Source organism: Gossypium raimondii, chromosome 1 (genome assembly GCF_025698545.1).
Source record: "Gossypium raimondii isolate GPD5lz chromosome 1, ASM2569854v1, whole genome shotgun sequence".
Classification (NCBI taxonomy): domain Eukaryota; kingdom Viridiplantae; phylum Streptophyta; class Magnoliopsida; order Malvales; family Malvaceae; genus Gossypium; species Gossypium raimondii.
The window spans coordinates 24,341,903-24,352,010 of NC_068565.1; the positions used below are offsets into that span (position 1 = coordinate 24,341,903).

Sequence of the window (10,108 nt, forward strand, 5' to 3'; positions counted from 1 at the left end):
ACCGTCGCTAATTTAACCCTCAGCTACCTTACAAGATTAAACATGCACTGATTAAGTATTGTGTCAATTAATTACAATTTCAACACGATTAAATAATTAATTCATTAGTTACCTTACAATTATAATGCAAGAATAACTTAATCGTGATTTTACTTAATCAAACAACATACCAAGGCCTATAACAACACGAACATAATTTTAATAACTTAAGTGAACAAAATGTAATCAACCTAACACAAATTAAATTTAAGACATATTAATTAAATTAAATATATTAACACAACAAGTATTCATAGACATGTTCATAACAACAACAATAAAAATTAAAGGATAGGGAACTAGAATCAAATCCTGTGTTTCTCCGAAGCTTGACTAAGTTGCTCCACTCCTCCTTCTCCGCTTATTCTTGTTGAACCGAGGCTTCTACGAGCACTTGAATGCTTCTTAAAAAGGTGGTTGAAGGGCTCTTTTCAAAGAGGGGAAATTGGAAAGGGAATGGAAGAGAAAAATGAAAACAAAGGAAGGGTTTTGAAGAGAGAAAGTAAGAGAGAAGTGAAGAATGAAAGGATGAGAGGTGTGCTTGAAATGAGCAGCCAATGGGGGTATTTATAGGTTAGATAGGCTACTAAAAATAGCAAAAATCAGCAGTCATTGACTCTCCCCATGGGCGGCCACACATGTGGCAAGTTTGAAGCTTTCAAACTTGCTAAATTTAACTAGAGGTAAATCTACAAAAGCTTGATAAGTGGAGGGGTTTGAATGCAATTTCAAGGAAGCTTCAAGGGCTATTTTGCAAGGCAAATAATTAGCTAAATAACCTGATTGGGTCAACATGTGGGACAGTTTTGGACAGCCTTGTTGTTCAATTGGATTAGTGTCTCAATTTAGCACAATTGAGCCTCTTTTCATAATTAATTAATAATTATTATTTGACCCAAAATAAATTAGATTAAAAATATAATTAATTATATTATGAATTAGTATTCATAATTTGGACTGTCTTTAGGCTAAAAAATTAATTCGCCTCGATGTTTCAAAATCGCTTCTCGGTTTTGTGCTTCTAGTAGTGTCTGCTGAGCCAATTTGTGCCCCTTGTGCAAATCTGTCGAAAATGAATCAAAATTTATTATAAAATTAATTAAAATTCAACACGTTAATAATTTAAGTACAATTTAATTATTTTATAAGTATTATATATTTTCGACAAGAATGACAACGAAATTGCATGAATTTGAGTTAAAAAGGGCATGAAAAAGTGAATATATTTTCGTGTTTCCAATTTCTTAGTTAGTATTTTGCTATTGCGTAATTAAATAGCAAGCATGAATAAAATAAGCTCAATGAATCTTCAATAGAAAGAAAATAAAGTGACGTGGTAATGGGAATGAGCATGTCTAGGATTGGATTGTGAGAAAGACTTGGTACTTAAGTAGTTTTTATGACTCACCTCTCTTTTCTTACAACCTTACCTGGTCTTCAATTTTCAGTCATTACTTTGTTTTCGCAATGAGGAAATTGCTTCTTTTTAAAGGGGGTAAGACATTTTGCATGAATTTTTAGTAAGACATTTCGCATGAATTTTAAAGCATGTTTCAATCTTTCTACTTAAGTATGCTGAAATAAATGAATGTTTAGAAAGAATGTTTTTTCATAAGTATGTTCAAATGCAAGCATGATTTCTAATTTTATCTAACTTATTCATATGTTATCTTAAGTGATGGAGTGCTTGTGTGATCTTAGTCTTATGTAGGATTTTCCATGAAAATTTGATTTCTTTAAAAATAGACATGTATAAAGGTTTAACTCTTTAGAATTGACTTACTAACTTTCTTGAGGTGAAATCCTAGGAGGTATAAGAATCTAATATGATATAGGCACACTTTCTTTGGATCGTTTGAGCCTTTCAAGTCGACCTTATGAATTTAACCCTTGAAATTTAATTTTTGAGCTTAATGGCTTGTTTATTGCAATGTACCTACATTATAAGTCACATATCATCTTTTTTATTTTATCCTATTCTTTTGCACCTATCTTAACTGAATTTGTCTTGGTGATCAAGTTTGAGGAGAGATATGAAAAGATGTACATGCTCTTCACATTATTCAAAAAAAAAAAGAAAAAAATGATGATGAATGTAAGTTTGTTCAGAAGAATAAAATGCAAAGAAAAGATTGCTCAAATTCTCAAAAATAAAGAACAAATTTTGTTCAATGTTTGAAAAATAATAAAGGTTGAGTATGAGCTCGGAATAAGTTTGGGGTGTTCCAAAGACCCAATTATATGAAGGTTGTGACACGAAAAGGATCCAAGACAAAGTTAGGGTTAAGATGTTTTGAACCTAAAAATCACTTCTATTTATTCCTACTTTTAGCCTAGCCTCATTACAAACTAATAAAAGACCTATTGATTGGATGATTATACCAACTACATTAGTGGAGAGGAATTACTAAGTTAAACACATGAAGACACTAATTAAACTTTGGAATTGCAATGTTTAGTTGATAAGGAAAGCATATTAATTGGTGAATGTTATGTATGACTTTGAAAATGCATGCAAACTATGATTCATGGTGACATTATGATGTACTTAGTATAAAGTTAGAAATAATATTTGCATTCAAGCTATTTATCAATAAAGAATATTTTTGAGCATGATTTTGTCCATGCATAATTATTTGCATAGATTGATGCTACTTTATTATTTTGTAAAATTGTGTTAGCAAAAATTTTGCTGTGTATGAATGGAAACACGAAAAATTACACAAATTCATGCAGTTTCGGTAAAATTCTTGCCGAAAAATAAATAATAATTATAAAATAACTAAATTGCACTCAAATTATGAACATTTTGAATTTTAATTAATTTTATATCAAATTTTGATTCATTTTGATTATTTTCGACAAATTTGCAGAAAGGGCAAAAAACGACTAAGCAGACATTGTTAGAAGTGCAAAACTCGAGAAGCAATTTTGAAGCATCAACGTAAATTAATTTTTTAGCCTAAGACGGTCCAAATTATGTGTATTAATTAATAATGTAATTAATTTTAAATTTAATCCAATTTAATTTGGGTTAAATAAATTATTATTAATTAATTATGAAAAGGGGCCAATTGAGCCAAACCGAGAAAATCAATCCAACCGAGCAATGGGCAGCCCAAAACTGTCCCACATGCTAACCCAATCAAATTTTTTGGCTGATTATTTGGCTTGCAAAATTTTCTTTGAAGACTCCTTCAATTTGCTTTCAAACCCCTCCACTATTCATGCCTTTCAAGATTTGCCCCTAAAAATAGCATGTTTGAAATCTTCAAACATGCCACATGTGTGGCTGGCCATGGGAGGAGTCTTTAGCTACTAATTTTGGCAATTTTTAGGAGCCTTCTCAACCTATAAATACCCCCTTGGCTTCTCACTTCAAACACTTCTCAAGCTCAATCATTTATTCACTTCTCTCTCACTTTTCTCTCTTCATTTCCTTTCTTTTTTCTTCATTTTTTCCCCTATTCCTTTTTTGATTTCACCTCTTGAAAAAGAGTCCTTCAACCACCATTTGGAGCAGCATTCAAGTGTTCATAGAAGCCTCAGTTCAACAAGAACAAGTGGAGAAGGAGGAGCAGAGCAAACTAGTGAAGCCTCGGAGAAACACCATATTTGATTCTTGTTCCCTATCCTTTTAAGTTTTTCGTTGTTATGATGAACATGTCTATGAATATTTGTGATGTTCATATGTTTAATTTAATTAATATGGCTTAAATTTAATTCGTGTTAGGTTGATTGCGTTTCGTCTACTTGAGTTATTAAAATTGTGTTTGTGTTGTTATAGGCCTCGATAAGATGTTTGATTAAGTAAAACCATGACTAAGTTATTCTTGCATTACAATTGTAAGGTAACTAATGAATTAATTATTTAAACGGATTGAAATTATAATTAATTGACACGATACTTAATCAGTGCATGTTTAATAATCTAAAGTAGCTGAAGGTTAAATTAGCAATGGTATCTAACAATACATTAGCCTTGCATAACTTGCAAGATTATTGTGATTAAACTGTTTCAAGGTAGAAAATACATTGTTACCTTACGTAATCTTTTATGTGCTTATGAGATTGAATTAATTGTTTGAATTGGCATAGAGATATGTACAACAGATTATTTTAACTTCATAGGAATGTATGTGCATTAACACATTTGCTTATTAAAATTTGTTTAATCGGTTGAATTGACATCGAGATATAGTCAAGAGATAAATGAATTTTGGTAGGTAAGTATGTTCATAAGTTAACAAATTACCGAGTTGCTGTGAATTTATTCGTAACAACATAAACATGAGTTTAATAATTCCAAGTTAAGAAATGTAATTAATCTAGCACAATTATGTCATCTTGATTAAAATCATCTTTTGAAATCGTGCATTGGAACTTTTATTTTATTTTTATTTTACTTAGTTAAAATCCTAGTTTTTAATCACCTCCTTAAATGAAAATATTTTTCTTCACCAAAGTGTTTTAAAAATTACAGTCATAAATAATTCTTTTCACAGTCCATATAGGTACGATAACTCGACATGTACTTGCCACTTTATTACTTGTTACGATTATGTACACTTGCACATTCCGTCATTCGAAGTTTTTGGCACCATTTTGCCAGGGACTGTTTTAAAAAGTCATTACTTATGAATTTGTTAATTTTGCATTTTGGTTTATTTTTCTAGTCAATTTTAACTTAATTAATTTTTCTGTGTTTGTTTCAAGTTTTTATGAGTATTGATCGAATCATCGATTTACTCCACGTAGACCTTGAGATTGAAAGAACTTTTTGACAGCGAAGAAGAGAAATAGGTCGGAGAAGGACCGAAGAGATGAACTTTGAAAATCTGAATCAAGGAAACGGTGCAAACCCTACTCAAAATTCTCTCCTTATTGCTGATGATACGGATAGAGCTTTAAGACAGTATGTCATACTAGTATTTCATGATCTTAATCCAGGTATTAGAAGACCCGAAATTAAGGCATAACAGTTCGAGCTGAAGCTAGTCATGCTCCATATACTTTAGACAGTTGGCCAATTTAGTGGAATGCCTGTCGAAAATCCTCACCTGCACTTAAGATTGTTTATGGAAATGAGCGATTCTTTCAAGTTAGCCAGAGTACCCGAAGATGCACTACAATTGAAGTTGTTCCTATATTTGCTAAGGGACAAAGCTTGAGCCTCGTTGAACTCATTGCCACCAAATTCATTTTCCACATGGCAAGAGTTAGTAGAAAGATTCCTCATGAAGTATTTCCTGCCTAGCAAGAATGATAAGTTGAGGAACGAGATCACTACTTTCCAAAAAATGGATTATGAGTTCTAGTCTAAGGCATGGGAAAGGTGTAAAGAATTATTACAGAAGTGCCCTCATTACATAATCCCACATTGCATCCAACTTGGGACATTTCATAATAGTCTCAATGCTCACACGAGGATGGTAGCGGACGCTTCTACCAATGGTGCTCTCATTTCTACGTCTTATAATGAGGGTTATGAAATCATTGAGAGGATTACTAGTAACAATTATTAATGGCCAACCAAGCGAGTAGCGTCAGGAAGACGAGTCGTTGGAATACATGCAGTAGACATTCTCACTTCACTCGCATCTTAGGTATCCTCTATTTCTCCAATGCTTAAAAATTTTACCACTAATGGGTTTAATATTTTTACAGCACAGCCACCGAATCAATTTAAAAATGTAGCTTGTGTCTATTATGGGGAAGGACATCTGTTCGAAAAATATCCATAGAACCCAGAATCCATATATTACATGGGTAAACAGAACCAAAACCGAGGAAGGCAAGGACTACAATCCAATTCCTATAACCGATCTTGGCTAAACCACCTTAATTTCGCCTGGAGTAACTAAGGGGATGGACCCAGCAACACATACATCTAACCTAGACCGATCCAGCCACCTATTTTTACCCAACAAGTTCAGAAACAACCTCAAGTTGAACCATCCAATGGCTTAGAAAACTTGTTGAAGGCATACATAGCCAAGAATGATCAAAGCCAAGCAACTACATTGAAAAACCTGGAAAATCAAATGGGTCAGGTTGCAACTAAACTTAGAAACTGACTACAAGGTGCTTTACCTAGTGATACGGAGAACCCAAGGAATCCAGGGAAGTAGCATTGTAAAGCGTTGACATTGAAGATTGGAAAGACATTAGATCCCAACACCGTTGAAGTTGAAGAGGAGCCAGCTGATGCTTAATACTCAGAGGAAGTTCAACCGAGTGTTGAAATTTCAGTTTCAGCGGAACCGAAATCTACAAAACCCAATAAGGTAATTTCTGAACCAATCAATTTCGATAAACTAACAACTTTGTTAGATGCAGAATTGCCACAGAAGATGAATCAACCAGTTCCAGTAAAGAAGCCTCCACCACCCTATCCTCAAAGACTTCAGAAGTAGAAGCAGGAAGTTTAATTTAAGAAGTTCCTAGATGTACTCAGGCAACTTCATATCAACAACCTGTTAGTTGAAGCACTTGAACTAATGCCAAACTACGCCAAATTCATAAAGGATATCCTGTCAAAAAAATGAAGACTTGTAGAGTTTGAGACGGTAGCCCTGACAAAGGAATGCAGTGCATATCTTCAAGACAAACTACCCCCAAAGTTGAAGGATCATGGATGTTTTACCATACCTTGCAACATTAGAGCAACATATGATGGTAAGGCACTATGTGATTTGGGTACTAGTATCAGCTTGATACCCATGTCAATATTTAGGAAGTTGGGGATAGGTGAAGTTAGGCCTACTACGGTTACACTTTAATTAACAGATCGATCCTTAGCACATCCAGAAGGAAAAATCAAGGACATATTGGTATGTGTAGACAAATTTATTTTTCCTGTTGACTTTGTTATTCTAGACTTTGAAGCAGACAAAGAAGTGCCTATCATCCTAGGAAGGCCTTTCCTAGCAACTAGAAGGACACTTATTAATGTGCAGAAGGGCGAGCTTACTATGCATGTTCAGGACGATCAAGTAACATTTAATGTTTTTAAGTCTATGCGATTTCCTGACACAATTGATGATTGTTCTACAGTGTCCAATTTAGAGGAATTAATCATGGAAAAGAAACTCAACTATGTTGAGGACCCATTGGAGCAAATTTTGACATCAACCCTCCAAGTAATGATGAGGAGGATGAATACTTAGCTTTGGTAGAAGGTAATTAAAGAGGATTTAATCCGCAATCCTACTTTGAATCTTTGGAGTTAGAGAATAGGGATTATACCCAACCAAAAGCGTCAATCGAGGAGCCACCTAAATTAGAACTAAAGGTGCTTCCCTTACATTTAAAATATGTTTATTTAGGTAACGCTTCTACTTTTCCTGTGATAATTTCAGCGGACTTAAGCGTTGAGCAAGAAGAAAAACGTATCCTAGTATTGAAACAATTCAATAAGGCTATAAATTAAACCATAGCCGATATTCGCGGCATTATTCTGTCTGTATGCATGCACAAGATCATCCTCGAAGATGGCAAAAAAGGGATGATTGATGGACAACGAAGACTAAACCCCATCATGAAGGACGTGGTAAAGAAAGAAATCATCAAGTGGTTAGATCCGAGTATAATTTACCCCATCTCAGACAGTTTGTGGGTACGTCTAGTCTAATGCATGCCAAAGGAAGAAAGTATTACAGTCATTGAAAACGAGAATAATGAGTTCATGCTTACTAGAACAGTTAGGGGATGGAGACTTTGCATCGATTACCGGAAGCTGAACAAGGCGACTAGGAAAGATCACTTTCTTTTGTCATTTTTGGACTAGATGTTGGATAGACTCGTAGGGTGAGACTATTACTATTTTACCGATGGATACTCGAGGTATAATCAGATTACAGTAACACCAGAAGATCAACACAAGACAACATTCACCTACTCGTACGGACCATTTGCATTTAGACTCAGGCCATTCGGTTTACGTAATGCACCTACTACATTTCAAAGATATATGATGTCTATTTTTACTGACATGGTTGAGAAATACTTGGAAGTCTTTATGGATGATTTTTCAGTATTCGGAGATACACATGATGATTGCCTAGCCAATCTTGTCAAGGTACTAAGGCGATGTGAAGAAACAAACATCGTAATCAACTGGGAAAAGTGCCATTTCATGGTAAGAGAAGGTATTGTTATAGGGTATCGTGTAACGAGACATGGAATCAAGGTAAATAAAGCAAAGGTAGACGTTATTGAAAAATTCCAACCTCCAACATCTGTAAAGAGTTTTAGGAGCTTTTTCGGCCATGCCAATTTCTATCGAAGATTTATCAAGGACTTCTCCAAAATTGCTAAACCCTTATACAAATTATTGGAGAATGACACGACGTTCAAATTTGATGAGGAGTGTTTAAGGGCTTTCAAAGATTTAAAAAGTTGCTAGTTTTGGAGCCCATAATCATTACACCAAACAAGGATTTGCCATTTGAATTGATGTGTGACGCAAGTGACTTTACGATAGGAGCTGTCATGGGCCAGTGAAGGAACAAAATTTTTCATCCCATCTACTATGCAAGTCGGACACTGACAAGAGCTGAACTGAATTATACAGAAACAGAGAAAGAGTTACTTGCTATTTTGTTTGCTTTTGATAGGTTTCAATCTTATCTTGTAGGTACCAAAGTAGCTGTTTATACGGACCATTCGGCAATTAAGTATTTACTTGCCAAGGAAGACGCTAAGTCAAGACTGATTCGATGGGTACTTCTACTTCAATAGTTCAATCTAGAAATTTAAGATCAAAAGGGAGTAGAAAACCAAGTAGAAGACCACTTGTCCAGATTGGAGTTGTAAGAACGGAATTCTCCACTTATACCCATTTAGGAGACATTTCCAGATGAACACATACTGAAGGGAAATCATTTCCTTAATACCCCTTGGTTTGCTAATATTGCTAACTATTTAGCTTCTGGTTTGATGCCGATTGATAAGGCGTATCATCAAAAGAAAAAGTTTCTTCACGATGTGAAGTACTATTTCTGGGAAGAACCACAATTGTTTAAAAGTATGTAGATCAAATAATCAGGAGATGCGTGGTAAAAGATGAAGTACATAAAATTCTATATCATTGCCACTCAGCTCCGAGTGAGGGACACTTCGGAGGTATACATATTGCGGCCAAAGTATTGCAAGCTAGATTCTTTTGGCCAACACTATTCAAAGACGCATATGCTTACGTAAAGAGTTGTGATCGATGTCAAAGGGTTGGAAACGTCACCAACAGAAATGAGATGCCCCGAACAAACATCATTGAGGTAGAATTATTTGATGTTTTGGGTATTGACTTTCTCGGTCCTTTCCCTCCATCTTTTGGTCACAAGCACATATTGGTAGCAATAGACTATGTGTCTAAGTGGGTTGAGGCCGAGGCATATCGGACGAATGATGCTAAGGTTGTGATAAAGTTTTTGCAGAAGCATGTGTTCACAAGGTTTGGAACCCTAAGAGCTATCATCAATGATGAAGGGTCCCATTTTGTGAACAATTGGTTGAAATGGTTACTAGACAAAAATGGAGTGAAGCACAAGGTTGCCACAGCTTACCATCCGCAGACGAATGGGCAAGCTGAACTGGAAAACAAAGAGATCAATGGCATACTTGAGAAGGTAGTTTGCCCGAACTGGCGAGATTGGTCCAAAAGACTGGATGATGCTTTATGGGCCTACAGGACAGCTTGCAAGACACTTTTAGGGATGCCACCTTATAAGTTGGTCTTTGGGAAAGTCTGTCATCTTCACTTAGAGTTAGAGCACAAAGCTTACTGGGCTCTCCAACAACTCAACTTGGATTTTAAGCTTGCTAAAGAAAAACGGATGCTTCAACTCAACGAGTTAGAAGAATTTTGAATGTTCTCAACGAGAATGCGAAATTACTCAAGGAAAGACTTAAGAGATGGCATGACAAGCACATTCGAGTTCGAGAATTTGAAGAAGGTTAGCAAGTCTTGTTATTCAATACCAGATTAAGGTTCTCTCTAGGTAAGTTAAAATCACGTTGGTCTGGTCCATTTACGATTCACCAAGTTTATCCATATGGAGTTGTCGAA

General features: G+C 35.0%; 1 non-coding gene across 1 annotated transcript; it reads right to left on the bottom strand.

The window, feature by feature from the left end:
- Positions 1-5,306: 5,306 nt before the first annotated feature.
- On the bottom strand, positions 5,307-5,410 carry LOC128032788 (small nucleolar RNA R71). Its single transcript, XR_008189113.1, has one exon. It is a non-coding gene; the product is annotated as a small nucleolar RNA R71 (small nucleolar RNA).
- Between the last annotated feature and the right edge of the window lie 4,698 nt (positions 5,411-10,108).